At 35.3% G+C, this 26,404-nt stretch overlaps 1 pseudogene; it reads left to right on the top strand.

The window, feature by feature from the left end:
- The first annotated feature begins 19,646 nt into the window (after window positions 1–19,646).
- LOC140527176 (deleted in azoospermia-like) lies at window positions 19,647–23,744 on the top strand (annotated as a pseudogene).
- Window positions 23,745–26,404: the final 2,660 nt, after the last annotated feature.

The raw sequence follows: 26,404 nt of genomic DNA on the forward strand, positions 1-26,404 counted from the left end.
ATAGATTAGAAACTAGAAGCTAACAATATGCTGTTTACAAGAGACATTTGAAACAGAAATACACAAAGTTAAAATAAATGGCTGGAGCAGAATCTAATATGCTTCAGTTGAAGTAAAAAAGGCAGAGGTAGTGATTGTGATCTCAGATAAATAAAAAGAAAAAATGACCTAATTAAAAATATAATCAAGGAAAATACATTTTGCTAAAAGATACCATTGCCAAAAACACAGCAAATTTCTCTGATGAAATCCATATTTATCAGTTAAATACTGAGTATAGAACTGATTCAAATATGTTTAAACAAGAGTCGTCCCCAAGTGACAATTGGTCAAAAGGAAGAAACAGGCAGTTTTGAAAAGAAGAAATAAACATTATCCATAATCTTTTGAAAAAAAAAATTTAAGTCACTATTGATTCATGGAATGAAAATTTAAAGATCTATGAGGTACTAACTTACACTTACGAGAAATGAAAAATACTGGAGGAGAGGAAGGGAAAATAAGTACACCAGTGAACTGCCAGTAGATCAGTGAACTGGTCCAACAATTTTGGAGAAAGATTTGGCACTATGCCGAAATGAATATAAAACTGAGCATACATATCTTTTGATCTAGCAATAGCACTACTAAGTCTCTATGCCAAAAAGATCAAAGAAAAAGGAAAAGGATCTATGTGTATAAACATTTTATAGCAGCTTTTTTTGTGGTGGCAAAGAATTGGAAATTAAAGGGATGACCATCAATTTGTGAATAGCTAAACAAGTTGTTTCATATGATTGAGATGGAGTATGATTGTACTCCAAGAAATGATAGGGGAGGATGGGAGAGGGTGCTTTCCAAAAGAAAAAAAATGTCAAAACCTATAGAAACACCTTGCAAGGTGAAGTGAGAAGAACCATATTGTGCACTTTATCAGCAATGTTGCAATGAGTAAATTTGTCCACAGGCCTTTTGTAAATAATTTTAATATTATTAATGATACAGTAAGAAGTTGAACAATAAACAACAGCAACAGATTGAATATATAACTATGTTTGCCCACATAAAAGTTTAGTGAAAACATATGTCAATCAACTGCAAACCCCAAAATGATTACTTGACATAATGGAATATGATATGATGATATGTAAGTAGGTACATTGGTAGACGTTCTAGAAATTGGTAGGTATAATGATAATACCCCATAGTCATGTGGTGTTTGAAAGTTTCCAAAGTGCTTTTCTCTGAATATTCTTATGAGTTATAGTATGAAAGTATTAACATTCTCATTATGGTACAGATTGGAATCAAAGAATGTAGATTTAAATCCTAGCTCTGCTACTTACTACCTACATGTGACCTTAAAACAATCACTTAATCATTGTGGGGTTCAGTGTCCTTATCAGTAAAATAACAAGTTGAACTGATGATCTTTCAGGCCCTTTCAGCTTGCAATACTATAATCCCCATTTCGATGAGAGTGAGATTTGGGGAAAAGTTATATAATGGACAGAGCTAAGATGGTGGATTAGGGTCTGCAACCCAACTGAACTCTCTCAACGTTCCCTGCCAATTTCAAAATGATTCCTCAGATAAAATTTGGAGTGGCAGAAGCAAAAAATGGGTCAGGGCAAGGATTTTCTCTCCTAAGTAAACTTATGAGGTCTGCAGAAGAGGTCTGTGTCACCAGGTCGGAGACCTGAGCAGAATACATACCTATGGCAGCAGTGTATTAAGGAATAGCTTCAGGAGCTCTCATCTTAAAAATGAGGAGAGCAGACAACTTGTCAGAAAGAAATGAAAGGGGACTAATTGCTACCCTTGGGTACAACTGACAACTCTATTGCCTGTATGTAATTCTGGGGTGCAGTTCTAAAGTGAAGAGGATAGCTAATACTCGAAGCTGCAGGGGAAAAATTAACCTGAGCATAGTTCTGGGGCCAAGAAGAGTACTAGTGTTTGTGGCTGCATTGGGGAAAGGAGCCCTTTCTGAGTAAAGAAAGCACAGATCAACTGAACATTGACCACACGTTTCCCTAGATCACTTCATCTTGGAAACACCATACACTTGCAGATGCCCAGAACTAGCACTGAGAACAGCAGCACAAAGAAAAAAAAAGCCTGAAGATTGGGAAAGCCTGTCCACTACCAGGTGAGTAGACTTCAGCTTTAACAAAAAGCTCAACTTCAACAATAAGTAGGGAAAAAATGAGCAACAACAATGACAATGACATCCCCACTGACACCTGGCAGACTTTAAGCCTGACTGAGTGCAAGTGGATAATCTAATCCTGCCTGGAATTGACATGAAGTTGGGGAGATATTGTATCCCTGCAATGTCCTTACTATTGGTGGCAATTTCTGATAGTCAAAAGGTTTGTAAGCTTAATACCAGATCTATTCAGTTATAGATTATGGGTAGGGGAACATCCGAGGTTGTCTAAAACTAAGCTATTAGGCATAGGTCTTTAGACCAACAACATTAAGTCAGGGTCCTTTAATTCTTAGTAATACTGTGGAGACAGTTAGGTCAAGAGCTTGTGAAGTTAGAAACATAAATATTATTTGTGTCTCAGTTGGTCAATGTTTAAAAAAAATTTTTTTTTTTTTGTGGTCCATATTGTAAATGCTTTAAAAAGAAGTATCACCTGACCAAAAGTGTGAATTGCTTTAGCTGTTATAAACTATGTTAAAAATAAATAATAAAAATGAAAAAAAAAATAAAAATTCAGATGAGCTAAAAAAAAAAAAAGAAAAAAAAAGAAAATAATGACCATGACAAAAGAACCTAACTACAAGAAAGTCATTATGGGAACAAGGAAGACCAAGATACAAAGAAGAAGTCACAACCAAAGACACAAAGAAATGTGCTAATTGGATCTAAGACCAACATGAATTTCTGGGAGAGTTAAAGAAAAAGATAAGAATGGTAGAGGAAAGATTAGGAAAAGAAATGAGAGTGTTGCAAGAAAATTATAAAAACAGAATTAACAGCATATTAAAAGTGGCACAAAAACTGCACAAAAAAAAAAAAAAGATCTCCTTAAAGAATCAAATTAGCCAAACAGAAAAAGAAGTATAAGAGCTCACTCAAGAAAAAAATGCTTCCTTAAAAATTAGAATTGAGCACGTAGAAGCAGATGACTTCATGTGACATCAAGAAACCATACAACAAAGTCAAAAGAATGCAAAATAGAAAAATATGTAAAATACCTCATCATAAAACAATTGACATGGAAAATAGTTTGAGAAGAGAGAATTTAAGAATTTTAGTATTACCAAAAAGTCATAATCAAAACCAAAACTAGACATCATGTTTCAAGAAATTATAAAATAAAATTACCCTGATGTCTTAGATGTAGAGACAAGTCAAAATTGAGAGAATTCACAGATCATCTCCTGAAAGAGATCCCAAAATGAAAACTCCGAATAATATCATAGCCAAATTCCAGAGCTCTGATGTCAAGAGAAAAAATATTGCAAACATCCAGAAAGAAACAATTTTATTATTGTGGAACCACAGTCAATATCACATAAGATTTAAAAGCTCCCACCTTAATGGAATAAAAGATTTGGAATTTGATATTCTGGAAGGCAGAAAAATGAAGATTACAAACAAGAATCACCTGCACAGGAAAACTGAGCTTAATTTTCCAGGAAAAAAACAGATATTTAATAAAATAGGGGACTTGCAGTCATTCCTGATGAAAGGGCCAGAGCTGAGTAGAATATCTGACATTTTAAATAGAAGATTAAAGAGAAACATACAAAGGTAAACATGAAAGATAGCCTAAGACAATCAATAAAATTATACTGTTTGCATTCCTATGTGGGAAGATAATTCATGTAACTCTTAAGAAGCTTATCATTATTAGGGAATTTAAGAGGAAACTACATAAACAGAGGACAACCATGTGAGTTGATTATGTTGGAATTATCTCTAAAAGAAAAGGTAGATAGGTAGATGATAGATAGATAGATAGATAGATAGATGGATAGATAGATAGATAGATAGATAGACAGATATAGATATAGATATCAAGGAATAAGAAAGAGAAATGTACTCATAGAAACAGATAGGGAGAGGTAGAATTGGGAAAATTTTCTCATATAAAATGGCACACAAGTAACAGTACAGGGGAAACTTGGGAAGGTAGTGGGTACTGCTTGAACTTCAATCTTATCATAATTCATTCAAAAAGAAAATAACACACACACACACACACACACACACACACACACAGCTGGGTAGAGATATCTATTTTACCCAGTAGGGAAACAGGAGAATAAGAGAATAAAATAAAGTGAGGGAGTGATAAAAGGAAGGGCAGATTAAGGGAGGTTGTGGTTAGAAGGAAAATGCACTTCTGAAAAGGGGTAACATAAAAGGAGAGAAGAATAGATAGAAGAAAATGGAATGGAGGGAAATACACAGTTAGTAATCACAATCATGAAGGTAAATTTGATGAGTTTCCCTCAAAATGCAAGTGGACAGAAAAATAGAGTAGAAAGCAAAATTCAGCAGTATAATTTTTACAAGAGATAGATTTAAAAAAGATAGAAACTTACAGAATTAAAATGAAGGGCTGTAGCAGAATATAATATGCTTCATATTACATAAAAGAGCAGGAGTAGAAATCACTATATGACAAAAAAAAGCAAAATTTAAAAAAAGACCTACTTAAAAGAGATAATTACACACAACATTTTGCTAAAAGGTACCTATAATAGACAGTGAACATCAAAAAGAAAACTACAGCAAGTTTCTCTGATAAAGGTGTCATGCCTCAACTTATAGACAAATGAGTCAAAGCTATAAAATAAGAATAGAAAAATGTAGTTTCCAGACAAAGAGATAAAAATTCTCTGTAGTCATTTTTTTAAAATTTTTTTAAAAATGCTCTAAATGCAACAAAGTCCAACAGCAAGAGATAGAAAGAGAAATCCCATTTAAAGCTAGGGTAGACAGTATAAAATACTTAGGAGTTTACCTGCCAAAACAAACCCAGGGATTATATGAACACAATTACAAGACACGTTTTGCACAAATAAAGTCAGATTTAAGTAAGTGGAAAAACATTAGTTGCTCATGGGTAGGCTGTGCTAATATAATAAAAATGACAATTCTACCTAAATTAATTTACTTATTTAGTGCCATACCAATTAAACTATCAGACAATTATTTTCTAGAGCTGGATAAAATAATATCAAAATTCATCTGGAAAAACAAAAGGTCCAGAATATCAAAGGGACTAATGAAAAGAAATGCTTGGGAAGGTGGCCTAGCGCTACCAGACCTCAAACTGTACTATAAAGCAGCAATTATCAAAACCATTTGGTATTGGCTAAGAAACAGAGAGGTAGACAAGTGGAATAGACTTGGCACTCAAGACACAGTAGGCAAGGAATATAGCAACCTGTTTGATAAACCCAAGGACCCGAGCTTCTGGGATAAGAACTCACTGTTTGACAAAAATTGCTGGGAAAACTGGATAACAGTGTGGCAGAAATTAGGCATAGACCCATACCTGACACCGTACACAAGAATAAAGTCCAAATGGGTACATGATTTAGGTATAAAGATTGATACCATGAATAAACTGGAGAAGCAAGGAATAGTGTATTTATCAGATCTATGGAGAAGGGAAGAATTTTTTACTAAAGGAGAGATAGAAAGCATTATGAAATGCAAAATGGATAACTTTGATTACATTAAACTGAGAAGTTTTTGCACAACCAAACCCAATGCAACCAAAATCCGGAGGGATGTAGAAAATTGGGAAATAATTTTTACAGCTAAGCTCGGGGATAAAGGCCTCATTTCTAGAATATATAGAGAACTGACTCAAATGTATAATCATACAAGTCATTCCCCAATTGATAAATGGTCAAAGGATATGAACAAGCAATTTTCAGAGGAAGAAATTAAAGCTATCTATAATCATATGAAAAAATGCTCTAAATCACTATTGATTAGAGAGATGCAAATCAAAACAACTCTGAGGTACCACATCACACCTATAAGATTGGCAAACATGACAGAACAAGACAATGATAAATGCTGGAGAGGATGTGGGAGAGTTGGAACACTAATTCATTGTTGGTGGAGCTGTGAGTGCATCCAACCATTCTGGAGAGCAATTTGGAACTATGCCCAAAGGGCTACAAAAATGGGCATACCCTTTGACCAGCAATATCGCTACTAGGACTGTATCCCCAAGAGATCATAAAAATGGGAAAGGGTCCCACATGTACAAAAATATTTATAGCAGCACTTTTTGTAGTTGCCAAAAACTGGAAGTCAAGGGGATGTCCATCAATTGGGGAATGGCTGAATAAATTATGGTATATGAATGTAATGGAGTACTATTGTGCCATAAGAAATGATGAACAAGAAGACTTCAGAGAGGCCTGGAAGGACTTATATGACCTGATGCTGAGTGAAAGGAGCAGAACCAGGAGAACTTTGTGCACAGCAACGACCACAGTGTGCGAGAGTTTTTTCTGGTAGACTTGGAATTTCATAATAACGCAAGAACTTCTTAAAAAAAAAAAAAAATCCCAGTGGTGGTTCTCAAGGCAAAATGCCTTCCACACTCAGAGAAAGAAATATGGAAGTCATTCGCAAAATGTAGCAGATCATGTTTATGTATGTGTATGTTTTTGTGTATCATGTTTTGATTTGTTATATGATTTCTTTCATTTATTTTAGTCTGACTACATAGCATGACTATAGTGAAAATATACTCAATAGGAAAGTATATGTAGCACCTATACAGAATTGTATGCAGTCGTGGGGAGGGAGGGGGGTAGTGGGGGGTAGGTATGGGGGGGATAAAATCTCAATTGTATGGTAGTGATTGTTAAATATTAAAAAATAAATAAATAAATAAAAATGCTCTAAATTACTCTGAAGTACCACCTCACACCTACCAGAAAGGCTAGAGAGGATAAGTGGAAAATAGGTATAATAATGAATTGTTGATGGAGTAATAAACTGGTCTAACCATTCTAGAGAATAATTTGGAATTATACCCAAAAGGATAGCCTTTTAATCTAATAATTCCACTTCTAAGTCTCTATTCCAAAGAGTTCAAAAATAAGGACCAATATGTTCAAAATATTTATATTAGTACTTTTTGTGGTGGAAAATAATTGAAAATTGAGGGGATGGTAATTACTTGGTGAATGAATGAACAAGTTGCAGTATATGCTTGTGATGGATACTACTGTTCTCCAAGAAATGACAAGGGGGATTTTTTTCATGAAAATAAAGCAAAAGAAAAATGACAAGATCCATATGAAATGATGCAAATCGAAGTGAGAAGAACAAGGAAATCATTATGCACAGTAACAGCAATATTATGATGGAGATCAACTGTGAACGACTTGGCTACTCTGATAAGATAGAGTGATCCAATTCCAAATGACTCATAATGAAAAAAAAAAATACTGCCTACATCCAGAGAGAAAACTGATGATCTCTGAGTGCAAGTTAAAATATAATTTTCTGATTTATTTTTGCAGTATATAGAATATGAAAATATGTTTTCTATAATCTACCATATGATTTATCCCATATTGCTTGCTCTCTCAGTGGATAAGGGAAGAGTTGAAAGGGGACTTTGAGATTTTGGAATTCAAAACTTAAACAAAAAGTTAAAATAAATAGTGAATTCAAAAAGAGAAGGTACTTATATAACTTGCCTATTAGGGAAGGGAAAGGAATGGAAGATCTCATATCATGTAGTCATATATGCAGACTGATGAATTTGGACAGTTCAGCTTGGTCCATTCCACCATGTCTGCAGAGTGGCTTTCCTTATCCCTTCCCCATATCTGTATATATCTAGAGATGTACACTGTATATAAATGATATTTCTAAAATCATATGACCTTGTGCTTGTTCTAATAGGTAGTCATTTACTGAGTAAATAATAGCCCATAATTGTTTTTAAAAATTATACATTTCTGTCTTGTTCAGTCTAAACCAATGTTGTTGCTATTTTTAAAAATTATGGTTGCAGTACGTGTGGGGGAAATTGAGAGTGAGGGGTGTTTTCCTTTCAATTTCCTCTCTCTTTTGAATATATGTGACTGAAGTTTTCAAGAGGCTTTATCAACATGGCAGACTAGGTCAAAGTGAATCACTGTCTCACTTATATTTCATCACCTGATCAAAGCTCTGAAATTTCATTTTGTGTTCAAACAAGGGTACACGACTCCAAAAAGTTTAAAACAATTCTGTAATATCATGAGGTATCCCATAATCTTGAACTTCTTTGAAGGCCTCCTTTTAATGAACTTTTGGAACTAACTTTTTGGAAGAACCCAACGTCTTCTTTGAGAGTCAGGCTCCCCATTTTGTTTGCAACTGAAAGCTTATGCCTCAAACTAGCAATGAAATAACAGGCAGGTGGTTTTGTTTCTCTCATTTTCTATAGTGCTTGTACTCCCCAGTACTGATGGGGTGACCAGGCACTTCATTTTTCATGCATGTTTCTCTGCAAGATACTGGGGCAAATGTCAACTGACTAAGCAAAACTTTAACTGGAGCTGTGTATGTGGTTGAATAGAAAGCTGGTCTTCTAGTCACTAAGCACAATGAATAGTGGGGGACACACATTCATTCATCTTCCCTACCAGTTTATTGCTCTGGGGGATTTTTCACTGGTAGTAGCTTTCACTTGAAAATCTCAAAGACTTTTTGCATTTCCCTTGTGTAAGAATCATATTCAGTCACTGTCAACATTTTTGCTTTGTCTCCATTTTTTTCAATGAGGTCTTAAACAAAAGCTTCTGCAGCCCACATCGAACGTTTTAATTTTGCAGTGACTGAGGACTGATTCTACAGCATTTATGCATAGAGACAATCTCTGAATGCTACTTGTTCAATCTCAAATTTTTAATGTCAGATCATAGAGAAATCCAAGTATTATGGGTAGATGAATGATTTTGTTTTAGTTTTTTACATGCTTTTAGCATTTTTATTATGAACCTCAACACTAGAAAAGAATATTTGAACATACTAGCTAGAACAGAAAGAGGATCATATGTGAACCTCTGCGTATTATACACAACTTGATTTTTAAAGTATAAAATAAATTCAACATGTCAATTGCAGAGCTGTCATTACTTGTCTGTTATTTCTTGAATGAATAAATGAATAAAAGTGGCAGTTCTAAAACTTAAGCTCTAAAGTTTAAACTCATCCAACAAAAAGTTGAGACTCTTCAAAACCTTTACTATCTGCATTATTACACTATTAAATACTAGATTATCATTATCATACTTTTATTTTGCTTAGCATCTTAGAGTTTGCAAAGCCTTTTACACACATTATTTTATTTGGTCCTCACACCAACTGTGCTGAGTAGGTAGTAGAATAATAATGATTTTTATTGTTATGCTAAGTTTTATAAATTAAAATACACGCATGTATTCCTTACACTGAGGAAGACTAAGTTTCTTCCTCAAAGTGAAAATCTAGTAAGTGGTAGGGTTAAGACTTGAACTTAATTCTCCTCACTCCAAGTCACCAAGCACATAAAATTTAAGTTAATAGTGATGGCAAATGTTTTCTTAAAGTCGTTCTCTTAAGAAGACAGAAGTAAAATCGGTGAAAATATCCCTATTTAATGAAATTAAGTGCCTCAGCATTCTGGAGAATTCAATGAAAGTGTTAGTTAAATCATCTATTTGGTATCATGTAGATAGAAAATAAACAGTATCTAGCCAGAATTTTTCATGGGATTGCACTGATATTGAGAAGTGTTATCCAACCAGATATTTCAAAGTTATTTCTCAAGTTCTAAAATCAATTGTAAAGAAGTTATCATCTGGGCTTGGATAAAGTTTGATTCCTTGGGGGAGCTGTGAGGTAGAGGTATTTATTTAGAAATTCACAAATCTAGTTGCACTTAAAAGACAAAATCTGCCTTATTGTTTCCTTACTTCTTGGAGGAATTTGCAAACTTTTCCCTGAGGGATCAATACCCTAAATTATTGGACAGATAATTTGGAGTGACACCTACAACATGATTGCCTACAGGCTCTGCAAGATTACCATGGAAAAGGAACTGTTGAACAGAAACCAGATTGGACAGTACTTCACTTTAGGGTCCTTTAGATTGAACCAAAGAAAGGGAGGAAAACACATGGACCTTAACAGCATTTCTTACTTGATAACATTTGTGGTACAGGAGCTGAGAGCAACATTCCTTCCCCAGCACATACAGTAGGTGCAACAACATTTAGCATTTGATTATATTCTACCTGGTACTGATTTCTAACTAGTTGTTACTCATATTCTGTTTTTATCTTCCCAACTAAAGTATGATGGCAGAGAACGTCTGCATTCTCTGAGGCACAGGATTGAACATGTAATGTTCATGGATATTTTCTAATTGATTAACTATACTTTTCCCCACTTAACAGTATATATTTTCCAATTACATATAGTTTTCAACATTTACTTTTATAAGATTTTGAATTCCACTTTGCTTTTTTTTCTCCTCTCTTACCTCCCCTCCCCTCAAGATGGAATGCGATCTGATAGCAGTTTTCCGTTACAATCCTATTCGATGTATTTCCCACATTAGTCATGTTGTGAAGAAAGAATCAAAACAAAAGGGGAAAAAACACAGGAACTGTATTTCCCTCCATTCTATGTGTCCCTTGTTCCTTCTGTTCTCTCTCTCCTTTCACCCTGTCCTCAAAAGTGTTTTGCTTCTGACTACTCCCTCAAGTTGCCCTCCTTTGTATCACTCCCCATTCTCTTATCACCTTCTCCCTCTGCATTCTAGTAGGGTAAAATAGATTTCTATCCCCAATTGTGTATATGTCATTTCCTCTTTGAGTCAGTTCTGATGAGAATAAGGTTCACTCACTCTCCTTTAGTGTCCCCCACCCCCGTCCACTGTAAAAAAAAAAACAAAAACTTTTTATTGCCTCTTTTATGTAAGATAATTTGCCCCATTCTATCTCTTCCTTTTTCTTTCTCTTGGTACATTCCTCTCTCACCCTTTAATTTTATTTTTTTAGACCTCATCCTTTCATATTCAACTCACACCTGTGCCCTCTATCTATATATGCTCCTTCTAAATATCCTAATACTCTGGTCTTTTCATCAAGAATGCTTGAAAGTCCTTTATACCATTCAATGCCCATTTTCCCCCTGAAGTATTATACTCAGTTTTTCTGGGGAGGTAATTCTTGGTTATAATCCCAACTCCTTTGCCTTCTGGAACATCACTTCCAAGTCCTCTGACCCTTTAATGTAAAAGCTGCTAAATCTTGTGTTATCCTGATTGTGACTCCACCATATTTGAATTGTTTCTTTCTGGCGGCTTGCAATATTTTCCCCTTGACCTGGGAACTTTGGAATTTGACTATCATATTCCTGGGAGTTTTCCATTTTGGATCTCTTTCAGGAAGTGATCAGTGGATTATTTCAATTTCTATTTTACTCTCTCGTTTCCGAATATCAAGACAGTTTTCCTTGAAAATTTACTAAAAATTGTGTCTAGGCTCTTTTCTTGATCATGGCTTTCAGGTAGTCCAAAAATTTTTAAATTTATATTAACTATACTTAATAACACCAAATTTAAAGCACAGTTTTCATCAATATGAGTTTTGCACATCCTGTGTTTTAGTAGACTTCTCTATGAAGTATTGTAAGCTGAAAAATATCATCTCTTAGACTATCTTACAGTGACGAACCTTTTCAAACTTTGTTGGATTATCTTTGGACAAGATACCTGCATAAAGCTTATCATCAAATTCATACTTAGTGTATCTATTGTACAATAGGACCTCTTATTGAAGTCTACATTCATTCCACAATGCATCTGAGGATTATCTCAGTGGTAAAATGAGACATTGAAGAACTTTTGTTGGAAAAGAAACTCAAAATATGTTTGCTTAAAAGTGAATAGAACTATTAAGAATTAGTTACTAAGAACCCAAAGCCAGCATGCAGTTCAAAACTATCAGTGCTTTTTCTGCTAGAATAGAAATGACAATAGCTAAAGACTAGTAAGATTTTAAATTACTGCTTGTCTTCACCAGAAGACTAGCAGCTTTTAGATGGGAAAGTGGTAATTAGAAAAAGTGAAGGAAAAATGAAAAAGAATGGCAGCAGGCTATTGCATCAATATCTATATCAGGAAAGGGACAAATAGGCTTTCAATGTGATTAAGTTGTGTTTTTTTCAGAAAGTACTTTGCAAAATTACATCCTGGAATCACCCTCCATACAGCTATAATTTCTGTGGAGACCAGCAAGCTAATGAAATCAATGAAATAAAAAACATGTACATTGTGTCATAGCCCTCCTTAGTAGACACAGAATGTAATTGAGACACATTATGCATGATCATCATGCTAAACAGAATTGTAGGGTAGAGAAAAGTGATATTTTATATATATATGTGTATATATATACATATATATATACACACACATATACATATATATACTCATATATATATATACATATATGTTTATATATGTAGATATAGATATATCTTCACTGTGGTAGTCATGGGTGAAGGCTGCTGTTAAATTTCTCAGTCATAGAATGGAAGAGACCTTAGAAATCATTGAATCCAACTCCCTCATCCCAGAGAATGGAAATAGAGTGCCCAAAGTCACAGAACAAGTCAGTGGCATGACCCTAGTGCAACTTAGCAATAGAGTAATACAAGAAAGCTGTGAATTTGGTGAACAACTACAAAATCAACAACACTAAAACCACTGGTTCAGCTCTGTCTAGATACATTTTTTGTCTGGGTCCTGTTAAAAGCAATGTGTCCTACATTTTGTCCATGATGATGGTAATTAAAAGAAAATTAATCTTGGCACACAGAAAGGCCTCTTAAATACTTTTAGTTTTTTAAATGGTGATTAAATTGTCAAGAGCAAAATGGAAATACAACTTTGGCATAATCATCATTAACATAACTAATTCTTCTGTTTTAATCAAAATGTAACTTCTTCATTACCCCCAATACACAATTACCTACTCTTACTGCAGAAATTTCATCTATCAATTGAAAAAATATATATCCTCTGTAGCCCTACCTCCATGTCTAAATGAGTTTGAAATTACCTGTTCAGTCCAGGAAGTCTCAGAGCACTTTGCTTAAACTTTTCTTACAAAAATTTCATACTCTACTGAGACAATGTTTTATTGTGTAGAAAGAAAACTAAATTTGAAGTCAGAACATCTGGGTTTCAATTCTGAAACAATGTGTCAGTGTGAACTTGGTTATGAAACTTACTTAACTGAGGCCTCAGTTTCCTCATCTGTACAAAGAGTCTTGGACTGGATTGGCAGGACATCTCTAGTAGAGTACCCTAAATATTTATGCTTCACTATTAATGGCTAGTTAAACAAAAAAATAGCATGCTCATAACATTTGAAAGTAACACAAAGCTCAGAAGAGTAGGTAATATAGTGGATAATGAAAGGGTTATGAAATAATCATGATAATGCCTACTCTATGCCAGGTACTATGCTAAGCACTTTATAAATATTATCTTGTTTTATCTTCTCAACAACCCTGAGAAGTAAGTGACTTTATCACTCCCATTCTATAATTGAGGAAACTGAGATAAACAGAGGGTAAATGACTTGCCCAGGGTTACATTGCTAGGAAATGCCTGGAGTGGGATTTGAAATTGGATTTTCCTGACTCCAGACCTAGCATCCTATCTACTATAACACCTAGCTGTCTGCTAGAGACAGAATCTGAAAGGAACTTGATAAACCAGAAGATTAGGTTGAATCTAATAAGATGAAGTTCAATAGGAATAAATTTTGCACTTAGGTACAAAAAACCACATCAGTTTCATAAACATAAAATAGGGGAGACATGGAGAAACAGCAATTTTTCTGGAAAAAATTGAGTGTTTTAGTGGATTGTAAACTCAATAAGTATTGGTCAAAAAAGTAAATATTATTTGGGTCAACAATAGATTGGCATAGCTTCTAGGAATGGTGAGGTGATAGGCCCATTCCATTTGACCTTGGTGAACTCATCTAGAGTATTGTAAGCAGTTCTAGGCACAATGGTTTAAGAAGGACATTGGTAATATATTCAGTATTTGGAAGAGGAAAGGAATCTAAGATGGTTAGGGCCTTGTGTTAATGAAATATGAAGATTACTTAATAGAAGAAGGTATATTGGATGTGAAGAAGAGATTTTGAAGTTATTTTCATATGACAGTTATCTTCAGACATTTGAAAGGCTCTCATGTGGAGGAAAGAGCAGATGTGTTCTATTTGGTCTCATAGGGTCTTCTACCCAGGAACAAGGAATGGAAGTTTTAGAGAAGCCAATTTATATTAACAGGGTAAAAAATTCCTAACAATTTGCTGTTGTTGCTGTTGAGTTATATTCAGACGTATCCAACTATTTGTGACCTCATTTGGAGTTTTCTTGCAAAAATATTGGAGAGGTTTGTCATTTCCTTCTCCAGCTCCTTTTACAGATGAAGAAACTGAGCCAAACATGGCTAAGTGACTCGCTCACAGCCACAAAGCTAGTAAGTGTCTGAGGCCAGACCTGAATTCAAGATATGAATCTTCCTGACTTCAGACCCAGCAATCAAACCCCTGTGCCATCTAGCTACCCACCCCACAACAATTAAAGCTTACAAAAATGGAATGTGCTGTCTAGTGAAGTGATAAGCTCCTCTTCCTTGGTGATCTTCCAGCAGAGAATCAATCACCGCTTGCCTGATATATTATAGAAAGGCTTCCTTTCATGTATGAGTTGAATTGAATGATCACTGAAGTCCCTTACAACTCTCAATTAATTTATCCAATTCTTTGATGTTGGTAAACATCACAAAGGATAGGTAGATATGAATGGATGGTGTAAGTATTCAAAACGATGATATTATAGAAGCAATGGGTAACTGAGTACTAGAATACAGTGATTTACTACATTTAAGAATGGGAAGTGCTTAGGACACCAAACCATGACTGTACATTTAATTGCCTGAGGGAATTTGTACCAAAAAATAATAAGTTTTCAACATCTGCAAACATTAAACTATGGAATTCAGAGGAAAAAAAACCCTGAAATATAAAAACAGTGTAACAAAAAGCCAAAGTGAAAATGAAATAGCTGAAACACAAAGGTAACTGCCAAAACTGCAGTAAAAAAAATCAACACACTGTGCAAATAATCTGTTATATGTGTTTGTATGTGTATGTGTGTATGTGTGTGTGCATATGTGTATATGTGAAAATGCACACACACACATACCCATGCACACACACACATGTATATTTTTTTGTGCTCAAGAGAAAAGCTTAACCAACAAGAAAACAAAGTTTTCTTCACTCAATCAGAAACAGCACAGAGAGAGAGAGAGCACAAAGAGAACTGCCAAAACCAGCGTTCCTTGATTTTCTTGTTGCCAGAAATACTTGGCTCTCCCTCCTGAGGAAAGCATGCTGCCACTACTCAGAAATACAATGGGACAAAACATGGATTGGGATTCTGTTAAATCACCACATGAAGAGTAGACCCATTTCCTCTAATTCCTTGAAAACAAGAAGTCTCTGAATCCTGCTTTTCACTCATTTTGTGGATATAAGCTGGTATGGGGGAGAAAAAAATGAAAAATAAAACAAAAAATCTAGTTTCTAAATTTTTGTACTACATCAAGAATTCCAGGATAAATTAAATAACATTTGTGTCTAATAAGACCATTATATATATGACTAATTTATTTGAAAAAAGAGTTCATTTTTCACATTTATTTAAATTATATTTATACACTTAGTCATACACACACACACACACACACACAAATATATACACACATCAAGTCCATTATGATTACTGAGTTGCTCTTGCTATTCTTTGAAAGATCATAAAGATAAGGAGACATACTGCAGAATTGCAGACACTCAGATTTTGTCCCCCTTTTCTAAGGGAGAAGTCTAGATTTTTTCAAACTATAGAGAAGTTAACTTAGCTTCTTTTGCTAGAAAAATTCTGCTTGTAGTTATTGAGAGAATGGTTTGTGAGGACATAGAAAGGAGAAGCAGTGACATCAAAAACCCAGCATGGCTTCATCATGGACAAGTCATGTCAATGAAACTTCATTTTTATTTCTGTTTTTTTCCCACAGAGCAACTAGACTAGTAGATCAGGGGATTGTGGTAGATGATGCGAAGTTACACAAAAAAAATCTTGAATTCTGGTACAGATGGCATTTAGGACAGCTGAAGTAGGTAGCCTTGAAATTAACTTTATAATTAGGAAGATAGTGATATAGAGCTACAGTTGAAAGGGACCTTAGAAGTCAATTAGTCTAACCGTTATTTTTTTTTTTTTAACAAATAAGAGAACCGAGGTCCAAAGAAGGCAAGCAATTTGAAAAGGATCACACAAGTAATAAATGCCAATGCTTGGATTCAAACTACAAAGTTGTTCATCTTTCCCCTACATCATACTGCCTCTTTTATCGTGTTAAAATAAGACAAATAATTCAGACAAATTTAGTTCAACAAGAAGTTGAATCCATTAACATAGTAACTCAGAGATTTGTGTTATCTTCTTATGTTAACTAATCGTTCTTGCCATGTGGGTGCCAGTCTCAGCTCTTCTCCATTTTATTTGCTGAAGGAGTACACATGGTATATCTTTGTGCCCTCTAAAGTTTGGTATTCTGGCATAAAATTCCATCACTCATTTTAGTTTTGGCACCTACAATATACTTAGATTATTTTCAAAGAATTTGACATTCCCTCTTATTATGTTTGTGATATAATGAAGAAATGTGGATTAAATAAAAGTATAGTCAGGATGATTTAGAAGTGGATGAAGGAAGTAGAAAAAAACCAAGAAAACTGCATGCAGCTTGAAGATTACACCCCGCCCCCCATAGTGCCTTTGGATTTTACTCCATATTTAATTGCCTCCACTAATGGGATCAAGGATCCCTCTCCTTATGTCTCCATATTCAATCATCTCCAATTCTCATCTTGATTAAAATCCTCTTGTTATTGCAATCCAAGTGCCACAAGATGTATTGTTCCACCTTTTCCCTGAAAAACTCTTCAAGGCCCAACTTAACCAGGAATTGGTTGGTATATGATGCACAAAACTACATCAAGACTGTGTAGAAAAACCCTCTCCCCAAAGGCTCCTGCATATGACTTCAGTCTTGGTGTCTTCCTGGTCAGATAAATAAAAGTTCTTAGTGTTATTTTAACTCCTTCTGTTACTGACTCTACCTAAGAACCTTATGTGAGTATTGGCCTTTTGCACCTTGGTTCCAATACAATGACTCAAAAAGTTATTAATGTGTTAATGAATTGGAATGGTGCAGTGGTCTATGATGAAGTGTCCCTGAAACCTATACTTTACCCTATGCTATTGAGAATCTTTATCATTGACTTGGATGAAAGTATAGATAGCATATATGTCATATCTGAGACTTCATGAAGTCTGGGGAAATAGTTAACATGGATATATAGTTCATATTCAGAAAAGACTCAGGTTAGATTTAAAGGTCCAGCTAAATCAGATGAAATTCAATAAAATTTTTATATGGCTTCAAATAACAAATTCACAAAGATAAGATGACAGATACAAAGTTGGGCAATAGTTGCTATGAAAAGTTTAGTAATAGTTCACTGAGGCATGGCAGAAAAAAAATCAAAAATATCCTACACCATATATGTTGAATGAAGTAGGTAACAATTCCCTATATACTGCTATATGCAATTTAGCAATTGTTTCCTGTAGAACAGTTCCAGTTGACTCTGACATGTCTCTGTTGATAATTTATCAGGCCATACCTGAATATTGTTTTCATTTCTTTACATTACATTTCAGAAAATAAGTAGACAGACTGGAAAGTGTCAAGACAAAGTTGATCAGAATGATCAGAGGACTGGAGAACAAGTCAGATAAGTTTTGATTTGAAAGAATAGGTGCTTAGCCTTGATAATAGAAAACTTATAGGGACATATAAACATGTCAATTATTAGAAGGGACGTCATGTAAAAGAGGAAGTAAATCTCTGTTTCTTAGCTCTAGAAGCTGCTATGGAACACATATCCAGAATGACTTGGCAGTTTTCAGAAGAAGAAAAGCTATCAAAAATAACAGTAACATTTTTTTTTTTAATTTTTCACAAGGAAAAAAGATATTTTTTTCTCAATATTAATTAAAGAAATGCAAATTGAAACAGCTCTGAGATACCACCTCACACCTATCAGACTGGCTAACATAAAATAAAAGGAAACCAACATATACTGGAGGGGATATAGAAAGACTGGGAAACCAATGCATTGTTGGTGGAGTTGTGAACTAATCCAACCATTCTGAAGAACAAATTGGAACTATGTAAAAAAAAAAAAAGAGTTATAAAACTATGCATAATCTTTGACCCAGCAATGCCACAATTAGGCCAGTATCTCAAAGAGATCAAAGAAAAGAGAAAATAAGATACTTACACAAACATAGTCATCACAGATATTTGAGTGATAATGAAGAATTTGAAACTGAAGAGATAACTATCAATTAGACAATGATTGAACATATTGTGGTGTATGATTGTGATGAATGTTATTGCAATATTAGAAATGATGAACAGGATGTTGAAAAAAAACTGGGAAGACATATGAATGCATACAGAGTGAAGTGAGCAAAACTTACATAATATTGTATACAGTAAGAGCAATATTGTACAGATAACCAACCATGAAAAACTTAGCTACTCTAATCAAGACAATGATCCAAGATAATTCAAAGCTCATAAAATGAAAAACTGCTACCTAGTTCCAGAGAAATAACTTAGGAGGGAAATACCAAATGAAATTATTAAAATATATATTTAAAAACTGCACTAAAGCTTTGGGAACACCTTATATATTTTAAAAGAAAAGCAAGTTGTGAAAGGTGGAGCCAAAGGCAGCTACTCATCTGAGCTCCCATGAAAACCCTTCCAAACGCCTCTAAATAATTCCATAAAAATTCTTGGAGCAGCAAAAGTCTCAAAAGCATAGAGTAAAATAATTTTCCTACTAAAGACAAGAAAAAAGATGATCAGCAATGCTCTGTCATAGTTAAGTGAGAGTGGATCATAGTCTGGCACAGACCATTGGTCTCAGGCAATGGAAAAGGTCAAAAGGATTTTGAAAATCAAGTAAGAAAGGTAGAAGAAAAATTGGGAAGATGAATGAGAGTAACAAGAAAATTATGAAAAATGAGTCAACAAGAGACATAAAAACTACTTAAGAAAATAACTTTAAAAAATAGAATAGGCTAAATGGTAAAAGAGGTCCAAAAAACCAATGAGGAGAATGCCTTGAAAAGCAGAAATAGCAAAATGGAAAAAAAAAAAATAGTGGCACAAAAATACAGTGAAGAAAGGAACTACTAATTGACTAGCATATGGCAGGGTGGGCAAGGGGGCTGAGGGCTAGTCTGGGACAGGGTAGGTGATGCACTGCCCAAGTGGCTCATCATCAACTTCTCTGAGGGAAAGCAGGGAAGGGATTGCAAGCTAGAGGCACTGCAGATGGGACTGGGTCAGACTGGCCTTTAATCTCCCAGGTCTCAGCTGACACTGACTCCACTGTTGGGGCTTTATTCATCATGGAGGGAGATGCTGCTGCCACCACTAGCCAAGATCATGTCTGTTGCAAATCCTGAGACCCCAAACTCAAAGATATTTTTTTAATGTTTATTTATTTTTAGTTTTCATCATTCATTTCCACAAAATTTTGAGTTCCAAATTTTCTCTGTCTTTCCCCTCCCCTACCCCAAAACCCTATGCATTCTGATTACCCCCTTCCCTATTTTGCCCTCCCTTCTATCACACTCCTCTCTCTTCCCTTTTCCCCATCTTTTCTCTTTTCTTGTAGGGCAAGATAAGTTTCTGTACCTCATTACCTGTATTTCTTATTTCCCATAACCATCTATGAAAAACTTAGCTATGCTAATCAAGACAATGATCCAAGACAATTCAAAGCCCACATAATGAAAAACTATTTCCAGAGAGACAACTTATGAGGGGAATATGAAATGAAATTATTAAAATATATATTTAAAAATTGCACTAAAGTTTTGGGGCTTTCTCAATATTCGTTCCTAAAACTCTGAATTCCAATTTCTCTTCCTTCCTCCCTCACCACCTATCCCCACTGAGATGACTAATTCAGTACAGGCTATATATGAGCAATTTTGTAAAAGACTTCCATAATAGTCATGTTGTATAAGGCTAATTATATTTTCCTTCATCCTGTCCTTTCCCCCATTTATTCTATTTTCTCTTTTGACCTTCTCCCTCCCCAAAATTGTTTACTTCTAATTATTCCCTCCTCCCATTTGTCCTCTCTTCTGTCATCCCTCCTACTCATCCCCTTTTCCCTTTTTTCTTGTAATGTAAGATAGATTTTCATACCAAATTGACTGTACATGTTATTCCCTCCTTAAGCCAAATGTGACGAGAGTAAGCTTCACTTTTTCCGTCTTACCTTCCCACTTTTCCCCTCCATTGAAAAAAACTTTTTCTTGCTTCTTTAATAATAGATCATTTGCCCCCATTCCATTTCTCTCTTTCTCCTCTCAAAATATTCCACTTTCACCCCTTAATTTTATTTTTTAGATACCATCCCTTCCTATTCAACTCACCTGTGCTCTGTCTATATGTATATATATATATATATATATATATATACATATGTATGTGTGTGTATGTGTGTATGTATGCATATATATGTATATGCATGTGTGTGTGTGTGTGTGTGTGTGTGTGTGTGTGTGTGTAGAATACCTCCAACTACTCAAATACTGAGAGAAGTTTCAAGAATTATAAATATTATCTTTCCATGTAGGAATGTAAAGAGTTCAACTTTAGTAAGTCCCTTATGATTTCTCTTTTCTGTTTATCTTTTCATGTTTCACTTGATTCTTATGTTTGAAAGTAAGATTTTCTATTCAGCTCTGTTCTTCTCATCAAGAATGCTTGAAAGTCCTCTATTTCATTGAATGACCATTTTTTCTCCTGAAGTTTTATATTCGATTTTGCTGGGTAGGTGATTCTTGGTTTTAATCCTAGTTTCTTCAACTGCTGGAATATCATATTTCAAACCCTTCAATCCCTTAATGTAGAAGCTGATAGATCTTGTGTTTTCCTGATTGTATTTCCACAATATTCATATTGTTTCTTTCTATCTGCTTGCAATATTTCTCCTTGACCTGAGAACTCTGGAATTTGGTTACAATATTCTTAGGACTTTCTCTTTTCATATCTCTTTCAGGAGGTGATCAGTGTATTCTTTCTATATTTATTTTACCTTTTGGTTCCAGAATATCAGGGCAATTTTCCTTGATAATTTCATGAAAGATCATGTCTAAGCTCTTTTTTTATCATGGCTTTCAGGTAGTCCCATAAATTTTCAGTTGTCTCTCCTGAAACTATTTTCCAGGTCAGTGGTTTTTTCCAATGGGATATTTTACACTACCTTCTAGTTTTTTCATTCTTTAGGTTTTGTTTTATAATTTCTTGGTTTCTCATAAAGTCATTAGCTTCCATCTGCTCCATTCTAATTTTTAAAGAACTATTTTCTTCAGTGAGCTTTTGAACCTCCTTTTCTATTTGGCTAATTTTGCTTTTTAAAGCATTCTTCTCCTCACTGGTTTTGGACCTGTTTTGCCTATTGAACAAGCCTATTTTTAAAGGTGTTATTTTCTTCAGCATTTTTAGGGTCTCCTTTAGCAATCTGTTGACTCGCTTTTCATGATTTTCTTGCATTGCTCTCATTTCTCTTCCCATTTTTTCCTCCACCTCTCTTGCTTGATTTTCCAAATCCTTTTTGAGCTCTTCCATGGTCTGAGACCATTGCATATTTATTTGGAGGTTTGGATGCAGAAGCCTTGACTTTTAGGTCTTCCTCTGATGGCATACATTGTTCTTCCTCATCTGAAAAGATGGAAGAAAATACCTGTTTGCCAAGAAAGTAGCCTTCTAGTCTAATTTTTTTTCCCTTTCTTGGGGCATTTTCCTAGCCAGTTACTTGACTTTTGAGTCCTTTGTCAAGAAGAGAGTATACTCTGTGGATCTGTAAGTTCCCAGTTTCTGCAAGGTGGCCCAATCAAGGGAGAGGAGTTTACTCCTCTCCTGGTCTTCTGTCTGGTCTGGGAGATACTGCAAGCTCTTCTGCCCAGCATCTTTGAAGCTGTCTTTGACGTTTGTGGGTTTAGCAATATGGGAACTGCAGCTGCTGCTAGGGATTCCACCTCCATGAACTGCTTGGGTGCTGTGCCTGCCAATGCTGCATGGAAAAGGCTGGACTGCACTCTGCTCCAAGAGTGGTGCAATAGAGATTTTCTGCCCAGAATCTGTGAGTCAGGTTCCCTCTCCACAACTGCCTCCAGCTCTAACACAACACTGTGTTCCTTATCATCTCAGGGCCACCACTCAGGGCTGGGATCTAGATTAGCTGCTTGATTCCCCCAGGGGCTTTATGTGGGGCTCTCTTAAAATGGATGCTGTGCTGCAGTGACCACTGCCTGTCCGGGGCTGCTGGGGCCAGACCATGTTCCCTTCTTATGAAGGTGAAAGGAAAGGTCTCACTGACCTTTGAAGCTGTCTTCAGCCTTTGTGGTTTAGTAATCTGGAAATTACAGCTGCTGCCAGGAATTCCACCCCGAGGCTTGCTTGAGCTTTTTGGCCTGCTGGGCTGTCCTCCAAGGGCTGCACTCCACTCTGAGCCTAGTGCAATTCCTATCAGTCTTCCAGGCTGTCTTGAGCTGAAAATTTCTTTCACTGTTGTTTTGTGGCTTCTGCTGCTCTAGAATTTGTTTAGGGTTATTTTTTACAGGCATTTTATGGGCTATGGGAGGAGAGCTAGAGCAGGTGGTCTTTCTCTTCTGCCATCTTGTCTCTGACCCTCACAAACTCAACCATCTTAAGCAAAATCATCACCCTATCATCATCCACCAGAGTCAGCCAACGGTATGTTTTGACAGAAGGCAAAATCATGTCAAACATAGTCTTTGTTGATGGAATTGATGTTAGGATGGATGAAACAGAAATTAGAAGCTTCTTTGCTAGACATGGTTCAGTGAAGGAAGTTAAGATAATCACTGATCAAACTGATATGTCCAAAGACTATGGATTTGTTTCATTTTATAATCATGTGGATGTGCAGAAAGATAAATTTACATGGTAAAAAGTTGAAACTGGAATCAGTAATCAGGAAACAAAATTTATGTGCCTATCATGTGTTTAACCCTCCACCAGCAGCAGCTTCATAGTGTCTGGACTAATCCAAATACAGAGATATATATGTAGCCTCCACCTCTAATGAATCCCATCACTCAATATGTCCAGTCATATCCTCCTTACCCCAGTTCACCAGTCCAACTAATCACTGGATACCACCAGCTACCCATATATAACTAGCAGGTACCTCCACAGTGTCCTACTGGAGAACAAAGGAGTTATGTTATATGTCTGGCTTAATCAGCTGTGAATTATCACTGCAGTGAAGTGGACTCAAGGCCTGAAGTCCTGCAGACAGAGTGCTCCTTTCATAAGGTCACACAGTCCTGATGGAATAGCCAGCAAAAGAAATCTATGGTCCAAAACATACAGACAGTGATATTCTGCTTGTTTAATCCAGAGACAAGACTGAGAAATGCTCTTCTCACACAAGATGACTACTTCAAGGACAAAAGAGTGTATCACTTTAGAAGAAGTAGGACTATGCCCAAATCTCTTTGAATCTTCTCTGCTGAAGCTTTCAGTGTTGTAGACGAAATAGTTACTTTTTTATTATGAGCATAGAGGGTTCCTGTTTTTCACTATTATAGAAAGTTAATTCTGAATTTTTTGACAACTTATTGCTAGACTTTCTGTCCAAGTTGTGTTTTCTTAGTATGTTGTGTTTGTTTTGCATTGAAACTGTTCTACTTTGGATATTCACTTAGTAATTGGTTCTATGTTCAGTTCACAGTTGAAGTGGGCAGGTGAAAATTTAGGGGTTACATATTAGTGCTTCCACTGATACTGTAATGTTTTTGAGATTTTAAAGGTAAATATTGGTTTTCCAAATTTTGCTTCATACAAACAGTGTTTTGAAAAATCAGAATTTTTACAATTAGATTGCTCTTAGCATTTGTTCTCCAACAAATAGCTCTTCAGCAGTATGACATTTACAACACAATGCTTTGTGTTTATAATTTAGTTCTAGGAATTTGCCACAGAAGCAGACTTTCTAAAACTGCATTTTTAATCAGTGGAATCAAATAGATAAAGTTTTAGCTTTATTGAAGAATTCCAATTCTAAACTCAGTTATTATATAGCAGATTCTCTACAGACAATTCAGTCATTAGGTGTTAAGTTTATTAGTTCAATTTTGCTTACAAAGTACCTGAAGTCCAACAAGAGACAATTGATTGGGATGACAATTAGGGTAATTCAAATTCTGGGTGTAATTTTAAAAATTGATACTAACCAAACCTTACTAGATACATAAGTTTCTCAGTGGTTACTTTTCTTTTTCTTCTTTTTTTAAATTTCTTTTTTTGTTTTGTTTTTTTTATTGCTCAAACTTCCTTCAAAAACTTTATCTAAATTGTGCAAAATATTGACATTAAAAAGGATGATGCTGAAGCTTTTTAATATCACTTAAAGGTTAATCACAGCATCTGAGATGACTTACTTTTATTTTAAAAAACTAATTTTAGTTATTTGTCATGGAATAAATAAATTTTATTTTTGTTGTTAACCTAAAAAAAAAAAAAGTAGAGTTGGCCAAATGGAATAAGTAGTACAAAAACTCATAGAAAAAAATAATTCCATAAAATTTAGAATTGAGCAAATGGAAGCTAATAACTCTGTGAAAAATCAAAAAGCAACAAAGCAAAACCAAAAGAATGAAAAAAGAATAGAAGACAATATGAAACATAACATCAGAAGTAGAACTAAACTGGAAAATAGATTCAGGAAAGATAACTTTAAAATTATTGGACTACCTGAAATCCATGATGAGAACAAGAGCCTGGACATAAACTTTCAAGAAATTGTCAAGGAAAATTGTAATGAGATATTAGAACTAGAAGGGAAAAGAGCAATGAAAAGAATCTACAGATCATCTTCTGTATTTTTAATGTATATATGCATAATGGGAAGATCCTTCCCATCCATTAATAGACCCATGGACCTGCTTGAGTCACATGGAAGACTGAGTCACATGAGTCTGTGGTGGGAGGAGCTTGCAGAATGGGTGAAGCAGGAAAGGTAGAGCAGATTTGAGAGGAAGTTGGACAGAGCAGTAGAGGTGAGGGAGAGATAGGAAACAGGCAATGAGCTGCGTTTATTTGTGGGAAGGCCTTAACAGCGGGAAGACTTGTGGATGATGGTGCCCCCTGCATTTTTATTGTTTATAGATTTCTTTGTTGCTATGATGGATTTGACTTTCTGGTGCTGGAATTTGGCTTTCTGGTGCTTAAATAAATGTTTTGGTTCTATCTTCCATATGGAGAGTTTGTAATATTTTGTGATTCAGAATTACTCCAGCATATTCATAGCCACTGTAGGTGTTGTGAATATCATATTGGTGCTACATTTGGCGCCAGTGATGGGATAGAAATATCATACTTCTATTTGGAGGAAGAAGGGCTTTAAAGAGAGAAATGGATATCCCAGGATGTGAGAATGGGCTAAAAGCACAGGGCTCTGTGAAAACTGGGAGTTGAGGCTATGGAAGGGAGAAACTAGTGATTTGGAAAGATGTTTTCAAGGAATACCAATAGAACTAGGGAAAGAACCGGCAGAGGTGTATAGGAGAGACTGGGCGTAGCTAACAAGTTATCACCTTACATGTAAAAGCAGAGACAAGATGCTGGAAGAAAAAGCTCAGATGGAAAGGGAGTTGTCTGGCTTGCATGGGAATTTTTCTGTGCACAACATTGAGGCTCTCCTTTAAAAGAGTAAACTGGGGTGTCTTGGGTGGTAGAAGAACAGTTGCTGTTAATTTAGCTTTCAAAAAGAAGGAAAAAGCTAACAAAAAGAATGCACATGCAGCCCTTTCATAGGCTACACTTAATTGCCCTCACAACTGCCAAGAAGATGCAAAGGAGGAAAATGAAACAAAATTAGGTTAGGAGGTTTTTACAAGTGTGGACATTTGCCCAACATTAATAAGAAAGCAGGAGAACCAGGGGGCCTACACAATGTTTAAGGAGGTACTTCAGGATTTTACTCCACAGGAGGTCACATATGTTTTGAGTCAGTTCACCCAAAGGATAGGAAATCATTAGTGTCTTGTATAGTGAGAATCAGTGATGAAGGCACCCAAGGAATATCAATAAATAGCATAAATTGCTTCGCATTAGTCAGAATCTTTTTGTGCAGCAAGCTCTTAGGGATTACCACATGC

This window comes from Notamacropus eugenii, chromosome 1, assembly GCF_028372415.1.
Source record: "Notamacropus eugenii isolate mMacEug1 chromosome 1, mMacEug1.pri_v2, whole genome shotgun sequence".
NCBI lineage: Eukaryota > Metazoa > Chordata > Mammalia > Diprotodontia > Macropodidae > Notamacropus > Notamacropus eugenii.